The sequence below is a fragment of the Geotrypetes seraphini genome, chromosome 1 (assembly GCF_902459505.1).
Source record: "Geotrypetes seraphini chromosome 1, aGeoSer1.1, whole genome shotgun sequence".
Classification (NCBI taxonomy): domain Eukaryota; kingdom Metazoa; phylum Chordata; class Amphibia; order Gymnophiona; family Dermophiidae; genus Geotrypetes; species Geotrypetes seraphini.
In genome coordinates this window covers 528,087,833-528,103,641 of record NC_047084.1, presented here as the reverse complement: position 1 = coordinate 528,103,641, position 15,809 = coordinate 528,087,833, and the positions used below count along the sequence as shown (strand labels likewise).

General features: G+C 41.4%; 1 long non-coding RNA gene across 2 annotated transcripts in view; it reads left to right on the top strand.

Annotated features, from left to right (window-relative positions):
- The window catches only part of LOC117367115, a 74,927-nt gene that overhangs the window by 12,057 nt on the left and 47,061 nt on the right, over positions 1 to 15,809 (top strand). For both annotated transcript variants that reach the window (XR_004540704.1, XR_004540700.1), the window contains exons 2-3: positions 6,298 to 6,394; positions 9,207 to 9,278. This is a non-coding gene — a long non-coding RNA (uncharacterized LOC117367115). The remainder of the gene's footprint in view (positions 1 to 6,297; positions 6,395 to 9,206; positions 9,279 to 15,809) is intronic.

Sequence of the window (15,809 nt, the reverse complement as noted above, 5' to 3'; positions counted from 1 at the left end):
GTGATGGAAGAATTTTCTCTTTAGAGAGGCTAGGATTTTCTTCTGCACCCAGTTATGTTATAAGCAATATCTGACACATTTAATTTCTTGTCCTATATTGGCAATTTTCTGAATGGTCTCAATAAAATTATCTATTTATGTTGCCTACAAGGGAAGTCTCTCTTTCATAGCAAAAAAATAATAATATATATATATATATATATATAATACATATTTACCTCTTTCCAAGTTAATCCATAGTGTTTTCTCCTTTCCAGCCCTGAATTACTGTTACTTTAATGTGAATTTGGGAGCCGCAGGACTTGGGATCAGGCTCTGGGGGATAATTTTAAATTTTTATTTTTGATAGTTAAGGCGTCTGGAGGTCCTTAGGAGATGGACTAGGATAGCGAGGTAGCTAAAAATGTATTTTTATGAGGCCAAAATTGTGATTTATGTTGCAGACAGGTTTTGGAGCTTCTAGTGGTTTCTTGTGGGCTGATGTAATGGCAGGATGTGTCTGAGATGGTGCTGAATATATTTTGAGGGGGACATTAGTGGGTTTTTGGTGATTTTTAGGGAAATGTTTAAATGCGTTATAAAACAGGGGGAAAATAGGGTGTCTAAGGTTTGAATAGACTATGGATTTCAGATCACTTTGAATAACTGAATAATAATAAATATGATTTCCCCATTATAGTCTATGGGGAAATTGTTTTCCTAAATGGAGATTGCTCAGGTTACAAATTCCATGCATCTGAAAGTTCTGTATTTTGAGACATGATTGGCAGGTGGAGGTCAGCTGATGTAAATAGTCACTGTTCCCCTCAGCAATGGCTTGGCATTTGGCTGAGAGGTTAAAGACACCAAAGGAATTGAATGTGTGTGTGTGTGAGCTAAAACAGCTGAAAGTTGGTTCAGGGATTATTATATTAAATTGTAGGGTTAAGAAAAGACAGCCAGAGATTTTTAAAAGAGAAATCTGGTCCTTTAAATTTAATTTTATTACTTGAGATTGTAGTGTGGGTCAGAGCTGGGATTGCGCCTAAGTAAGGGAGCTGAAGTGCTACATCAGTGAGAACTCTTAGGGCTCCTTTAACTAAGGTGCGCTAGCGTTTTTCAGAGCAGGCAGCATATTACCGCGCGCTACATCGTGCACTACGCAGCTAGAATTAACGCCAACTCAATGCTGGCGTTAGCGCCTAGCGCGCGCGACAATGTAGCACGCGCTATTCCGTGCGTTAATGCTTCGTAAAAGGAGACTTTAGGTTTCCTTTTATCAAGCCACATTAGGATTTTTTATCGCCGGCAGCTGTGAATAAAGCTTCGAATTCTATGAGCACTGGAGTTTTTACCGCAGTGACTGGCAATAAAAATCCCCAACGTGGCTTGATAAAAGGGGGCCTTAGTGTGAATTTATTTTGGGAAATAAAATCTGTACAGCAAATCTGTCTGGTAAGGCCATTAAGGTTTGGGTGTACATAGGCCTGATCTGGCTAACCTGAATGAAATCACATAAATAAGAGTGACACTATGAATAAGTAATACTGATCTGAAGAATTATATGTCCTTCTTTAATTTAGGGATGCAGTGAGAAGCATAGATCTGTCATAGTCAGGAATTATTACTATTTTGCTTTAAAAAAAAAAAAAAATAGCTGGCTCAAACAGTTTATTTCCCCTATTAGTCTTTAAGCCCGTTACATTAACGGGTGCTAGAATAGATGTGTGTGTCTGTATTTCTCTCTCTCTCCTTGGCCGCTTTCTGTCTGTCTTTCTTTCTTTCCGTGTCTCTTTCCTCGGCTGTCCACCACCACCCCTTGCCTGCTCCCCATGTCCATCAGTAGCCCTTCTCCCTTCCTTTTACCTCCCCCGTGTCCAGCAGCATCCCTTCCCTGTCCAGCAGCACCCCTTCCTTGTCCAGCAGCAGCCCTTCTCCCTTCGTTTTACCTCCTCCCTGTCCAGCAGTACTCTTTACCTGCTTCCCCTGTCCCTCATTCCTGCTCCCCCTGTCCAGCAGCACCTCTTCCCTGCTCCCCCTGTCCAGCAGCACTCTTTACCTGCTCCCCCTGTCCCTGTTCCCTGCTCCCCCTGTCCAGCAGCACTCCTTACCTGCTCCTCCTGTCCCTCTTCCCTGATCCCCCTGCAGCTGGCTTCCTGGTGTGTTTGAACCGCTGATGCTCCTCTTCAAAGCTCCCTCCTGAGGATTGCGGCCGGCTGTAGCAAACCTCACAGGCCGCTCTGCACCTCGGTAGCACGTTCCCTCTGACGCAATCGCATACATCAGAGGGAATGTGCAACCGAGGTGCAGAGCGGCCTGCAAGGTTCCCTATAGCCGACCGTGATCCTTAGCAGGCTGCTTTGAAGAGGAGCAGTGCTGTCGGCAGTGGTTGGTGAGTGAGGGCGGGAGGGGAGAGTCACTGGCGTGTTCCCTGCCTCTGTGTTCCAAAATGGAATTCAGTACGGAGGGGGACAGCACGGCGGCAGCTATCACAAAACTCTAAGTGCGCATGCATAGAGTAGTAAGTCACAGATTCAGTAATTCTGCCACAGAGAAGAAGTGAAAATAGGCTCCACCATTTCAAGCAGGGAGAACAAACAAGACAGACCAAAGTTTCATGCAGATAAGTGGACATCTGAACCTAAGAAAGGAGAATGAGAATGGACACATTAAATAAACAGCATAGAATTTGCGAGATACTTACCTTCAAGGCATTATTAGCACCCAAAAGACAAAAATGAAAAACAAATGGTCACTATGTAAAGGAAAAATGGTAACAGCCAAAGGGAGTGCAGAACAATAAAGTTAATCTAATCATTCAATAACACTTATCTAATGGTTGCTGTTTTAATGATTTGCTGTTTAACTCCTGAATAGGAATAGTTTAACAAACCTGTTAGAGAAAAGATTAAATAGAAAGTTACTTAATTGTATTGGTATGCATTTACCGTGCCCCTCCCCCCCCCACACACACACCCTTCCGCTGTTTTTTCTTCTACAAAGCCGTGCTAATGGCTGCTGTGTGGCTAAAGCCCTGAAGCCCTTTACATCTCTATGGGGTCCAGGGCTGTTACCACAGCGGTGGCAGCTAGCATAGCTTTGTTAAAAGGGAGGTGGAGGAGGAGGTTAGTAAAATAAAACAAATTGTAGTCAAATTTGGAAAGATTTTAATTAATATCAGTACTAAATACAAATAGTTTTACAATCATTATAAAACCTGTCATTATGCTATAACCCCTGATTGGTTTTGATTGGGTATAATAGGTTTTGGGGGTTCACCATAAATCATAAAGGGGTTATGGTGAGATATACATCTGACACCCTTTATGTGAGTTTCACAGCAGTGCCCTCTAAGGTGCTTCACTGCTCTGTTGGGATGTCTATGTGGCAAATCCCTATGTTGACCCCTTTGGATTAGGGCATTTAAAACTTGGGACATTTTTGCATTTGAAAATGGCCAAAAAAGTTAGACGTCCTAAAGGCCACGACATCCAAATAGGTAATTTAAAAAATAAAATAAAAAATTGGATGTCTAGTGGTTTCAAAAACGAATGTTTCCCCGCTCCAAGATTTGGACGTCTTGCGGGATATGACCAAAGTCAGACTTAGACACACTTTCAAAAATGTTCCTCTATATTTCCTTAATCACCAATAAATCCATATCAGCATTTTCCATTATAGCCTCTAGCTTCAGAACATGATTTCTCATACTATGGGTATTAGTTTACATAGCTTTCCAGGTATTGTTCCTTTTCCACAATTCCTGTTAAATATTTTACTTTCCTGAAGTCTTTGTCCAGCCATTCCCACTGATTCTACTTTAAAGCCCTCCTCACTATTTGCCATTCCAGCCTTTTCTTCTCCTCCCTCTGCCTCAGAAAGTCCTAAATGAAAAAAATTTTTATTGAAAAAAATAAGATGAATCTGGAGAGGATGGTAAAAACGTATTATTTTCTTTAAGGCAAAGAAATGATTTAAAAAAACAAAAAAAAGTCAAGTATAGCAAAACGGAAAGTCTAGAAAGCCATCACTGCTGAGATGACAGGTTTGGGCATACTGCCAAATTAAGTAAAGTACATTAAACATCACTTCAGGGATGCCAAAAACAAGCTTTGCCACAAGCTGTCATGTATAAAAGAATAAAAAAACAACAACTGGGTATAGAGTAAACAAATTATTGTTCCAAAAGGTAATAATCACAAAAAACGTAAAGGGAACAATACAAAGAAATTTTCGACACCTTTTTAAACCCGAATGGTGCTCAGAATCCACAAGTGGATAGGAAAAAGCTTTAACATGGGGAATAAACCCCTAAGGCATTTTCACGGAATCTATCATTGCACCACCGATTTTGGTAGAAAGGTGAATAAAATATCTCTAAAAAACCGGTGTAGTAATTGTTATATATCCATAAAGTGAAAAGATGTCCAATATGTAAAAACTTCAAAACTAGTGAACTTAATTAAACTTATCTTAAATGTCCATGCAGCGATGATCTTAACAGGTTCTGACGCGTTTCGCCGAAATAGGCTTAGAAGGCTTCTTCAGAGAACCTGTAACGCTGAGTGAAAGATTCAGTTTGTAAATCCTTCCTAAACAAAAACACAAGGTGAAACTATAATGAAATTCAAAAACCAAGAATGATACAAAGTCTCAACGCGGTCGGCTGGATACCTGGTACAGAGGAAAAAACTTTCATTTCCTATGACGTCAGTGCTCAGCTGGGCACCCTGTATTTGTAATGTGCAAAACTGTCCATCATCAGTGAAGGAACGCCTACCATTCAACTTCACGGTTCAATCCAGTGGGAGTCACTGTCCTCCAATGGTAAATCCATCTCTGCTCATGTTTCCATAGCCAGGCTTGAACGTTACCGCCTCTCTTGAGGTGAGCTACTTCCAAGACTAAAAATTGTAAGTCATTTAGCTGGTGTGATAGCGAGTGCCAATGCTGCACTAAGGGGGCTCCCATATCACCCCTCCTGATCTTGCTCAAATATTGGCACCGATATTGGCACCGATATTGGCACCATATAGAGAATCTGGGCCTCAGTTTATTTATTAAATGTCTGAGTGGAATACTGTTAAAGGCTTTGCTAAAATATAAATGCACCACATCTAATGTTCTCCCTCTATCCAATTCTCTGGTCACCCAGTCAAAAAAATTGATCAGATATGTCTGTCAAGACCTGCATCTAGTGAATCCATGTTACCTTGGGTCCTGTAGTCCACTGGATTCCAGAAACTGACCAAATTTAGCAGTTAAACTAAACTAAACTAAACTAAACCTTGGGTTTATATACCGCACCATCTCCACGAATGCGGAGCTCGGCACGGTTTACAGGAAGAAAGATGAGAGAGGAACTACAGTGGAGAGATTAAAGAGTTAGGTGTAAAGGGGGAAGGTGAGAGGCCTAAGAGGGGGGAAGTGTTACAGTTTTGAGAATAGCCAGGTTTTTAGGTGTTTGCGGAAGAGTTGGAGGGAGCTTGAGGTTCGGAGAGGGGAGGTGAGGTTATTCCAGATCTCAGTGATTCTAAAGGGGAGGGATGACCCAAGTTTGCCTACATGGGAAATACCTTTTATGGAAGGGAAGGATAGTTTAAAAATTTGGGAGGATCTGGAGGAAGTAGGGGTTGGGGAGTTCCAGGATAGAGGGATAACGGCAGGAAGGATGCCATGTAGGATCTTGTAGGCCAGACACGCACATTTGAAGTGGATCCTGGGGATTACTGGGAGCCAATGGAGCTTAGACAGGAGTGGTGAGACGTGATCAAATTTGCTTTTCGCGAAAACAAGCTTAGCTGCGGCGTTCTGAATCCGCTGAAGTCTGTGGAGGCTTTTTATGTGGCCTATCTTAAACTGTTAAACAACAATTTAGTGCTAAATATTGACTTAACCGGTTAAGTTGCCGCAGTCAAAAAGAAAAAAAAGATATTCAATGGCAGTCACCAGAAACGGTCTGGCTTTGACTATCCAGGGTCAGCACTGAGCATGGCACTTATGCAGGCTGCGTACTTGGGTGGTATTCAGTATGGAAAAATACACCCTGTGGAAAAGATGGCACAAAGATGGATGCCGTGATTGTTGTGTCTGTTGTTGTTGATCAGGGATTGTCTATTACATAGTAATATAATGTACAGTGCTGCCTGTGACTGGCAATGCTATAGATATACAGTAGTAGTAGTGTTTCCTTGTTTTCCATAAAACTTTTCTTATCAAATTTATGTATGCCAAAGAGAAAATGCAAGTCACACACTTACTCTGCTGTGCTAATTGCAATTCTGGTGATAAATTTGATGGACTGATTTGCTGTTCCAGTGAATACCAGAACTCCTTCACTGAGGGTAGGAGGGTCACCTTTGGCCAGGAGATACCAGTTCTGCTGCCTGACTTAGGTTTTGGATTAAGAAACTAGGTGAGTTACTCCTACAACTTTGATTCTTAATTTTATTTTGGATCTTGACCAAGATTGGATACTAAAATGTTTCTATCATTATCATGATACCTTATTAATTTATAAGATTAGAGTATACCTAGATACAGCTAGAGTTACTCAGAAGATGCACCAACAGATTACATTCATGTGTATTACAGCATGGGGCTTTGTTTTAGTTAAATTTTCCATGGAGATGTATAATTAAATTAAACTTTGTAAAACATATTTTTATGACCCTGATCATTTATCTGTGTCTCGTATGAGCTCACCACCTCCTCCCATGAACTTTTAATCAACATCTACTCTGTGAATAAGATTAAATTGGATACAGTTCTCCTAGCAGTTTTTATTATTATTATTTTTTATAGGAGAATAGAATATTGTTTTGAGCAGTGCCTTGCCCCCATTGCCCCTTTCTGGACTGGTTAATAAAACATAAGCTTTGTATTTTCTTTTTTCTTTATGGCTGGAATTTTGTTCCAGGTGTTTCTGTTATTTCATAGGCTTAATGTAAAATACTTATAAATTTAAAAAATAAAATATAAAGAGAGTCCAATTGTCACCTGGAGGAGCTGTTGGCATGAGGAAAAATGAGATGCCTTCTTGGAAGCTCCTAAACTTTATGGCACTCTTGGAAGAATTGTGTACATCAATCTTAGACACCAACCTAATGCAGCTTGCCTCTTGAAAGCAATGAGGAATAAGTTCTTATTTTAACAACATGGGGGGAAAATGTACAACTCAGTCCAAGGCAGCAGTAACCATGAGTGCTTCTCTTTGAGGTCCTATGGATAAACAGTTTACTTCTGTTAGCATCAAGTGATTTTACTCTTCACAAGATGACAGCAAGCTAAAAACACTTTCATATTTTTCCTCACATCCCCTGATGGAGACAATTAAATAGGTCCCCATCGGGATCTAGGACTATTTGCAAAGATAAATGCTGGTGTCCTTTATTTTTAAGCTGCCTTATTGTCATATATAATGTTCTGATTGAGTAGGCAATTAAAGAAGGCTTTTGATCTATGATTGAATGGACCCAATGAGAGTGGAAATACATTGCACTACGATGTGGGGTGTGTGTGTGTGTGGGGGGGGGGTGTTATCTGAGGTCTTTTTTCTTTCTAATTATTTTTATTACTTTTTCATGAAATGATTTAGGGGTCCTTTTATTAAGGTGCACTAACCAATTTAACGCACACTAAAGATTAGTGCACGCTAAATGCTAAGGCGCCCATTGAATATAATGGATGCCTTAGCACATGCAAATCTTTAACGTGAGCACCTTAATAAAAGGACCCCTTAATGGTTAATTGACTTGAAGTACATTTTTGAGTAATTTATTTCTTCCTCTTTGTTTTGAACAGAATTTGTAGAGGAGGTTATCCTGTTTTTGTTGTATTAATACTTCAGGTAGCCATAAGCATATGTGAGCTAAACCCAGATAATTAAGAAATAAAATAAATAAATGACCTGAAAATATTATGTGTTACATTTAGGACATAACAAAGAGTCAGTATGATAATAATGGGACATATATGGCTTGAAGTTACTTGAAAGTTTTAAAGCAAAATGAAGGCAGCTTGTTTTTTGGTGTTTTTTTTAAATATATATTTCTAAATGTTGCAGGATATGAATCTGATTCACATTTCACAAAACGCAGCAGAAAGAGGATGTATCTTCTGGATTTAATCCTCATATTTAATTCACATGGTACAAGAGCATTCCCTTTCATTAATTGTATAAACTGTGGGATTGACAGATAGTAAAGGCAAGCCATTTTTTATTCAGCTGCAAAAGTGGAAAATAGCCCTAGGGCATGCTTTATAAGCAGAAAAATACTGCCCATGATTGACAGAGACAGATAAGCCAATGATAATACGGTCTTGGGTAATTAGCTCCAGCCAAGCAGGGTAGAACGGAAGATGAGAAAGGATCAAAGACAACCCTGGCCCAACTTATACACAGATTATTGGAGTAATGCCTTCAGTGTTCAAAAGGAATGGAAATATTTTAGGGAACAAAACCTAGAAACTCTGTAATATATTTAGATGTATTGCTAGATGTGAATTTATGAGGGGAGGGGGTGTCTAATGATGCATTATAAAGCCAGAAAATAGAGTCTGGTAAACATATATCCCCTCATTCTATACTAGGTGACCTAATATTAGTGGGCCCTTTTACTAAGCTGTGATACAGCAGCAAAATATAGCATACTAAGGGGCGCATTGAAGCATCCCATGGTCATTTTCCTTTGAGTGCATGCTACCCTGTGCTTAAAAAAAGGGTCAAATTTTATTTTTGTGGTTCAGGGGGTATGTCTAGGGGCAGAGGGTAGACTAGTCAATGCAAATCTGTTAGCTCATTGGCATTGCCATGGGCTAACCAATTAGCATAGGTTTAACACATGAGTCCCTACTGCCTTTGAAATAGGTGGTGGTAGGGGCTCATGCACTAATGACCATGTGCTAATGGGAACATTATCATGTGGCCATTAATGGAAAAAATCAGGGGGGATGGGAGCGGGAGGGGGTATATCTTTTATTTTGGTATTATTCCTGATGGTAATGACGGATGGCGGAGGGAATTTTTATCTTTTGTATAGATACTGATTGATTATAAGTGCTTGGTTGATTATCGTTATTTGTATATAAATTGTATTGCACTTTTTGTTGGCATCAAAAACTAAATAAAGTTTAAAAAAAGAAAAAAATCTGAAAATTGGCTCTTTTACCCCTGCAGTAAAAATGGCCTTAGGTCCATATTTTATAAACATCACTGTTTTTTTTAGGCACCAGAAGGCACCCAAGCTAAGTGAAAAACGTTACATTGTGGAAACATTGAGGATACAATATAATACAAGGTAATATCATTAACTGATAAGTATATAACATAAAATATATACTACCACTATATCTCTTGGAATATCCAAACATTTGACTAAAATGCTATCAATGAAATTCAAAACTTTACTATAATCTTGGAAACATCATACTTTAGAGCAGTGTATCTCAAAACTGTGTGCCTACTGAGATTCCAAGTGTGCTGCGGCACACTGAGGAGGAAGAGAGGCGCCTGCCAGCTGACTTCCCTACTCGGTACAGCACCAGCACTGCCCAATTCGCCAAAGGCCTGCATGTTCCCCCTTCTCTAGCATCCTACAGCTACCCCCTGGTCTCCCGGTCTCACCTTTAAAGCTAATTACAGCATCCTGTAGAGGATCGCTGGTAGGTAAAATGATTTTATTTTCAATATAGTGATTGAAATGTGTCAGTTTTGAGAATTTATATCTGCTTATGTGTATATGAAAAATGAATGGAAAAATTGCATTACAATTAGTAAAGGGGATGGGACCTGGGGCAGAGCTTGGGTGGGCCTAGGGAGGTCTGTGGTTGGGGTACTCATTTGATATTTGTTAGACTTAGGGGGTACTTAGCTTGAAGTGGTTGAGAAACACTGCTGTAGGCAATCAGCTGGTGCCAGTGCCTCTCCTTCTCTCTGGCCCTTTTCCCTGCTGGCACCCCCTACTGGCGTCTCAGGGCCCATCTGGAGGGCCTCTGCACATGCGCGGACATTGACATGATGATGTCACGTATATGCGTGATGTTATCACGGCGACGTCCGCGCACTTCTGGGTGCCTCAAGGCATGGCCACTACCTTTTAGTGTGCCCCAGCTCGAGAAAGTTTGAGAGATACTGCTTTAGAGATAAACATAATGACAAATAAAATATAAATAAGTAACTGTGAGCAACTGAGCATATCACTTTTCCATATACTGTACAGTAAAACCTTGGATTTCACGTAACTTGGTTTTCAAGTGTTTTCCAAGACAAGGAAAACATTTGATTAAATTTTAACTTGATATACAAGCAATGTCTTACAATACAACATATTTATAAACGACCTAGAAATTGGTACAACGAGTGAGGTGATTAAATTTGCAGACAATACAAAGTTAGTAGTGAAGACACAGAAGGATTGCGAAGACCTGCAATGTGACATAAACACTCTCGAGAAATGGACCGCGGCATGGCAATGAGGTTTAACATGAATAAGTGTAAGGTGATGCATGTCGGTGACAAAAATCTTATACACGAATACAGGATGTCCAGTGTGGTACTTGGAGAGCACTTGGTCGGCAAGTCGATGAATCCATCTGTGCAATGTGCGGCGGCAGTGAAAAGGGCAAAGAGAATGCTAGGAATGATTAAGAAGGGGATTATGAACAGATCAGAGAGGGTTATCATGCCGCTGTACCGGGCCATGATACGCCTTCACCTGGAGTACTGCATCTAGCACTGGTCGTCGTACATGAAGGACACAGTGCTACTCAAAAGGGTCCAGAGAAGAGCGACTAAAATGGTTTAGGGGCTGGAGGAGTTGCCATACAGTGAGAGGTTAGAGAAACTGGGCCTCTTCTCTCTTGAAAAGAGGAGACTGAGAAGGGATATAATCAAAATGTTCAAGATAATGAAGGGAATAGACTTGGTAGATAAAGACAGAATATAAGAACATAAGCAGTGCCTCTGCTGGGTCAGACCAGAGGTCCATCATGCCCAGCAGTCTGCTCATGTGACGGCCCATACAGGTCCAGGACCTGTATAGTAATCCTCTATCTATACCCTTCTATCCCTTTTTCCTTCAGGAAATCATCTAATCTCTTTTCGAACCCCAATACTGTACTCTGTCCTATCACACCCTCTGGAAGCGCATTCTAGGTGTCCACCACCCTTTGGGTGAAGAAGAACTTCCTAGCATTGGTTCTGAAACTGTCCCCTCTTAACTTTTCTGAATGCTCTCTCGTTCTTGTAGTTTTCAAAAGTTTGAAGAATCTGTCCACCTTCTCTATACTCTCTAAAGTTAAAAGGGGATAGATTCCGTACAAACGTAAGGAAGTTCTTTGTCACGCAGAGAGTGGTAGAAAACTGGAACGCCCTTCCGGAGGCTGTTATAGGGGAAAACACCCTCCAGGGATTCAAGACAAAGTTAGACAAGTTCCTGCTGATGGGCTTGATGGACCATTGGTCTGACCCAGCTGCGGCAATTCTTATGTTCTTCTCTCCCTGACACTGCAAGAGTGTAGTGACTGTTCTAAACAAGCAAAGTCTTGCAATACAAGTACATACAGTATACACGTGTCACATCATCACAACTGAGCCGATGGTTCTCTCTCTGACGCTGCAGGAGTAGTGACTGTTCGAAAAGAGCGAGGTCTTGCAATACAAGTACGTACAGTATTTTGTATTAAAGTTTTTGGGTTGTGGAATGAATCGTCTAAGTTTCCATTATTTCTTATGGGGAAATTTGCTTTGATATGCGAGTGCTATGGATTACAAGCATGCTTCTGGAATGAATTATGCTCGCAAACCAAGGTTTTACTGTAGTCCGCATGCAAGACAATGTATTTTTTGTATCATTCAACTAGCTTCTGTATTCCTGCAGATAAGGGGTTTTTTTGGCTTCTCCCGAAGCCAGGTAAGCATCGCTTTCTTTACTTCACCCCTTCTGGTGATGCAGACAGGTCGTGCCCTGTTTGGGCCGCCGCGGGAGCGGACTGCCGGGCAGGATGGACCTATGGTCTGACCCGGCGGAGGCACTGCTTATGTTCTTATGTTCTTTGTCATTTGCTCTTCAAATCGTAGTGATTAACCCATGTCTTGTCGCCAGTGACAATTCTCTCCAGAATACTCTGATCTTCTTCATATCATCTCAAGAACTAGGTTGCAACCTCCACACACTGTTGCTTGTGCAGCTCAGTAAGCTGTTTGGGAACCCACCTTCATTATGCATTATGGCAAATGCAGCTCCATAGCTGATATCCAAATTTGCAGCCACCTTAGACACCGCTATCCGTCAGTCTTCTCTAATCAAGACATTCATTCTTCCTACTTTATACCTTTTTACCAGCTCATAAAGCTTTTGTTGATTCATGGTGTTATGTACCTGTATATATGGAGTCAATATCCAATGGTAAATTTCTACAGGTTTCATTCCCTCTGTCCCACAACAGTGCTCTACTGCACATTATTCTTCGATAGTGCAATCTTGTAATGAAGCGTCCATGTTTCTGACCTTCGGGGCTGGAGAGACAAAATGGCATTGTAGATGGGGAAAGAAATAGAGAAGATGTTGGATTGTAGGGATATAAGAGAGGGAGAAACAGAAGAGATCCTGGATGGCTGTAGGGGAGAAGGGATTAAGAGGAGATTCTGGATGAAAGGGGGGGAGGGAGACATGGGATGCAAAAGGGGCAACATTGAATGGAAGAGAGGGGAAACCAGAGGGAAGGTGAGTCTCTGGTTGGAGGGGGAGAGAGGAAGAGAGAAGAAGAAGGAGACGCTAGATGTAATAGGAGGATAGAGTTAGTGAAATTCTGAGAAATGAGGAAGAGGAAGGGGATATCCAGGGTGAATGAAGAGAAAAAGAATTGTTGGACATAGATGTGTGGAGTGGGAGGGAAAGAGAGATGGTATACATGGGGAAAGGAAGAAAGAGGGAAAACTGCTTGACTTGATAGTGGTGAGAGGAGGGAGGGAGAAATGTTATACTGGGAGGGAGAAGAGATGATTCAAAGAAAGAAGAGATGTCAGATTCTGGAGAATAGTGATGGAAGGAGGGAAGAGAAATATGTCAGACCACTGGAATGGGAAGGATAGATGCCAAACCAGGGAATTGAAGAGAAGAAGAGAGGAGTAATGTCAAACTGCAAGAAGGAGAGGAAAGAGATGCCAGATCATGGAAAGGAGAAGAGAGAAAGAGAGAGATGTTAGACCATAGGAAAAGGGAGGGAAGAAGACAGAGATGCCAGACCATGGGGAGAGGAGAGAGATTGCAAGCTATCGGAAGGAGAGGAAAAAGATTCCAAACCAGAGGGGGGAAGGGGAAGACTGAGATGTCTGACTACAGGAGAGAGAGACAGAGGGAGGAGATAGTGCACATCAATGGGTGTGGCGGGGAAGAGATAAGAAGAAATGCTTCTTATGGATAGATGGGAATATGGGAGAAGAAAGTGAGAGGAGATGGTACACATGGATAGATTTTGAGAAGAAAGTTAAATGTTAAAAATTAATGCTAAAGATGAATGTAGGGCAGAAAGTGAAAAAGGAGAGAAAAACAGCAAATGGATAAGTAGGCCCTGGATACACAATTAAGAGCACAGACAGAAGAAAGTGCAGCCAGAGACTGGGAAAAGATGGTTAGAAAAATAAAATCACCAGACAATAAAGGTAGGGGAAATTTATTTTATTTTCAATTTAGTGATTGAAATGTGCCAGTTTTGAGAATTTACATCTGCTGTCTATCCCTCCCCCCCCCCCCCCTTTTACAAAACCGTGATAGCAGTTTTTAGCGCAGGCCGGTGTGCTGAATGCTCTGCGCTGATCCCAATACTCAGAGTTACTACGCTAAAAACCACTATTGCAGTTTTGAAAAAAAAAAAAAAGGGGGTATATTTTGCAATGTTCAAGAAGAAATGCATTTGTTTCTATTTCTGCATGCAGAGTCTTACATCTTAGAGTTTTGTTTGCATATATTAGTACTTTTAGTTTGTGGTCCCGTATTTGCATAGAGGTTATCTGTGTTCTGCATGTGTGACCAAGGCCAGGTGTTCACACATGCATTTTCGAAAAATACATTTTCGAAAATTTTTGAAAAATACGTCTAAAATTTTTTTTGTTTCAAAAATCGTCTAATTATACGTCCTGCCGATCTGATTGTCCAAGCCGCTAAATTGTCCATCTTTATATCACATTTTCGTCCAACTTTTCATCCAAGTCCAAAACACTTATAACAAGCCCTGTTGGATGTGGGAGGGGTTTGCAAAGTGATGAACTGCACACCCATACATGCCACCTAAATAGTGGGGTACCTTACAGGGCCATGTCTTCTCCTCCCTACAGCTCCCTTATAGGTTACGGTGAGCCCCCCCAAACCACCTCCAGAATCCCTTAGACCCACTTATCTATCACCCCAATAGCCCTTATGGCTGCAGGAGCCATTTATATGCCAGTTAAAAAGGGTTTTGGGGGTGTATAGGGGAGTACACATGTTTAAGTATCAATGCAGTGATTAAAGGGGCTTATGGGCATGGGTCCTTCTCTCTATGGGTCCCTAACCCACCCCCAAGATGACTTAAGCTGCCGCTGTGCTGGACGACTAAGCTTTCCTATGCCAGGCATCCAGGTGATGATGGTCTGGAGGCTGAATTTTAAAGATGTAATTAATATTTTTATGGGGGTGTGGGGGGGGGTCAGTGGTCACTGGGATAGTGTGTGTGGGTCTGTATTATGTGTTTTCAGTGCTTATCTGGTGAGTTTAGGTGGGTTTTTGTGACTTCGATCATGTTTTACATGGTCTAAGTCACAACGTCCATGTTCCGTCGATCCCAGGCTCTATAACTTTTGATTATACATGCTGTACGACTAAGTCTAAACCGGCCCACGTGTGCTTTGTGTAGTTTAATTTTGTGGTTAACCATTATGTGTTGTTAATAAGATTATATTGTGTGTATATACAGTCTGAAAAATAAATGGAAAAATTGGTATTACAATTAGTACTATTATGGGGGCAGAATCTGGGGCAGAGCTTGGGCAGGATCTGGGGTGGAGCTTTGGGCCCCCCAAACAAAAGTGTTCCACTGCCTATGATATACACACAATATAATCTTATTAACAACACATAATGGTAACCACAAAATTAAACTACACAAAGCACACTCTTTTTCCCCTCTCCACCCCTGCACAGCATTTCTTCCTCTATCCTCCATCCCATGTGCCATGTCTCCCTCTCTATCACTATCCACTATCTCTCTTTCTCTCATTCCTTTACTTGCTGCAAAGAGAGTGGAGAAAGAGAGAGATCAAGAGTGCATCTCTCCTTTTATTGCCACATCCAACATTTCTCCCCCTCACATCCCCTAGATTGTGTGCAGCATATTTCACCCCTCCCCATCAGCCCCATGCCCATTTCTCCTTCTATCACTACTCTCCAGCACCATGCCACATCTCTTCCTCCATTCCCTCCACCACCATGTCTAACATTCCTCCTTCTTGCATCCCTTTCCATCTGTCTCACTGTTCCCTCTCCATCACCACATCCAACATTCACCCTCTCATTTCTCTCTACCTCACTCCTCTCCCACCACCATGCCCAACAATTCTCTCCCTCCCTACATCCAACAATTCTCTTCTTTCTTCCTTTCTCCATGTATATCATCTTTTTCCCTCACACTCCCATTCTCAACAATTCTCCCTTTCTATTCCCTCCCTCACCTCAGCATCTTTCCCTCCATCCTTCTGTTCTATGTCCCAAGTTCATGCCCTCTCCCTTCTGTGTCCCAAGTCCATGCCCCCTCCCTTCCTTCTAGCTTTTGTCCCAAGTTTGTGCCCCCTCTCT